Consider the following 3,228-nt stretch of genomic DNA (forward strand, 5'->3'; position numbering starts at 1 on the left):
TTTAGTGAAATCAATTTTTTTAATAGAAATACTACTTTTTTCCAAAATCAAACTACATTATAAATAATAAAATAAAACAATTTCAAAAAATTCCATACATACATTTCAAATATTTAAATAATAAATCAAAATCAAAATATCATTGAAATAATAAATAAAAATCAAAATATCATAACATTGATCACATATTTAATATTCTAAATTATCAAAAACAAATAATAATATACATAATAAAATAAATAGGACGGGTTTGGGGACGAGTTTAGAGTGGGTACTAGTGTTCCCATTACCCGACCCGTCCCCATATTTTATAATCGAAAAAAAATCAAACTTAAACTCAGTCAAAATGGGTTTTCTCCGTCAACTTTAGGGCGGGTTCGGATGGGTGCCTGCGGATATGGGTTTTGTTGTCATGTCTAAATCAAAGTAATGTTTGTTTTTTCTATTCTCATCTCTTATTATATCATGTCATGTGTCCAATTTCAAAATTAATAAGCGGTGGCAATCATTTTCCAACATTCGTCAATTAAATTACAATTAAATATTACATTCACGCATTCTTTCTTGATTAAAAATTCAAAATTTTCTCACATTTCTTTTTTCCACACTTATGCACTCACATTTTGATTTTTTTTCTATTTATTTATTATCACTAAAAATACTAATAATCTATTTTTAAATTTTAATAAAATTAATAATTTATTTTATCTCACGTATCACTATCAATACAATATATTTTTTATTTTAATCAACCATTGTCTTAATTTGAGAGAACAAATTATTATTTTTAAATATTAATTTTTTCTCCATCTCACGATTCATTTTTTTATTCTTGTATGATTATTTAATACAATTAAATTTATATGATTATTGCTAATTTTACAATTAAGAAAATTATTTTAAATTTTCATGTGTCTATTTTATGATTAAGTATAGGGATGGCAATGGGCAGGGTACTATGGTACCCGTCCCCATACCCGCAATTTAAAAAAATCCCCGTATCCGAGCCCACACCCGCGTGGGTATCAATATTCATACACGTACTCGTATCCTGTGGGTACCTCAATGTCCATACCCATACCCATACCCGCATACCCGCATTTATAGTAAAATTAAACCATTTAATTCCAAAATATCATATAATTTAAGTCTTTTTAACAATATTAAAAAAATTATGCATGTTATTGTTGAGTTGAGAAACAAATAAACACTTTTATTAAAATGTGTAATGATTTAGTAGCGATATATTTTTAAAAAATGTAGAAACATGCATTTTTTATATAATAATATAAATGACATTATAGAAATATGTAGTGCGGGTATGGGGCAGGGTGGGTAGTAAGGTACCCGTGCCCGCACTCATACCCGCATATTTAAATGGATAATTACCCGTGCTCGTGCCCGTACCCATTTTTGCAGGTTTTTACCCTACCCGGTGTGGGTATTTTTGTGGGCACCCACTGGGGATGAGCCAAATTGCCATCCCTAATTAAGTAAATCCTTATATATGATTATTGTTAATTTTTGTATAATTATCTCACGGGTCATTATCACAACAATGATTATTTTATTTTAATTAATAATTTGTCTTGATTTGAAAGATAAAATTCTTATTCAAAGTATTAAAATATTTTTTCTCTTTCTTCTTCTCATGAGTATTTTTTTTTCTTTTCGCGTGATTATTTAATACAATTGAGTTTATATAATTATTTTTTATTTTACAATTAAATAACGGCAAAATACCCTTTTTTGGTCCCTTAAGTATATCCCAAGGTCCATTCTGGTCCCTTATCTCTAAAAAGTGTCAAAGTGATCCTTTAATTGTCCAAAAAGGACCACGTTTGTCCTTTCTGTCAGCTCCGTTAGTCAAAGTCAAAGGAAAGGCATGGGTGGCATACATGTGGCAGACACGTTTTTATCTTTATTGCCAGGTGGTTTATTTTAATTGCCAGATGTGTAAATTTGTCTTAGACATAAAATAGAAAGGAAAATGAAATAAAAACCTCATTTTCTCTTCGTTGGTTCTTGGAGGAAACCCTAGCGCAACTGCCATTGACGAAACTCCAATCTCTAGTTGCTGCGAACGAGAACGAAGACGACATTCAAGGTGAAAGCAAAGACGAAGACGACATCAGAGGTAAGTTTCTGCATCTCTCTGCCTGGTACTCTATTATGGTTTTAATTCCATGTTTCTGAAGTTTATATCCTTCGCTTCTATTTAGGGTTTCGTCTGAAATGGACGAGTATCTAATCATTACAATCCACCATAGTGGTGAATTTGCGAGTGAGGACTTGAGCGTTTACGTAGGAGGTCAGATTGCTAAACTGAGGGTAGATGCTGATAAGTGGAGTTTTTTTGAGCTGTTAGGTAGTATCAAGGAACTAGGTTATCGAGCCATAGAAAACATATATTATAAGGATCCAACTGTTGGGATGAATATGTTGGTAGATGACAGAGGGGCATTAGAGATTGCTGATTTATATAGGGTTCATCTTAGTGTTGAGGTCTTTATTAAGCACGCATTGTCCCAACCTGTTTTTGCTGATGAAGCTGAAACTGTGTTAGATGATATTCCACTTAATGAGATGCCACTTAATGAGGTAGCAGTAGAGATTGAGGAAATTATGAAGGAATTTGATGAGGTAGCACAGGATGATGTGAGGACTAATGAGGTAACACAAGATGGTGAGAGGGCCAATGATGTAGCACAAGATGATGTGAGGACCAATGATGTATCACAACATGAGGTGATGAACAATGAGGTAACACAAGATGACATGAGTGCAGTTGGAGTTGATAATGGACCTGTGGGTGGTGAGGTTGATGATGATTTAAGACTGACTGATGATAGTTCTGATGATAGCAACTTCAAGTATGATAGTGCAATGGAGATAGTATTTGATGATGACTCTGATGATTATGGTACTGAACTGGAAGAGGGGGAGGGAAACCTATTGGACTGTGATATTGAAGATAATGAACAGATGAAAAGTAAAAAAGGAAAACAAATGTCTGATGAAAACAAAAAAGATAGTAAAGGAAGTGATAATGATAGTGAGGATCTTGGAAGTGATTGTGATAGTGATGATAACAGTAGGGCTAGGAGAAAGAAGTATCCAATTTTTAAGCTTCTAAAGGATATGTCCAAATACAAATGGGAAGTGGGAACCTATTTTACTACAAAGGAAGATTTCAAGGAGGCAATTGTTACTTATGCAGTCCATTCT

Source organism: Vicia villosa, linkage group LG1 (genome assembly GCF_029867415.1).
Source record: "Vicia villosa cultivar HV-30 ecotype Madison, WI linkage group LG1, Vvil1.0, whole genome shotgun sequence".
NCBI lineage: Eukaryota > Viridiplantae > Streptophyta > Magnoliopsida > Fabales > Fabaceae > Vicia > Vicia villosa.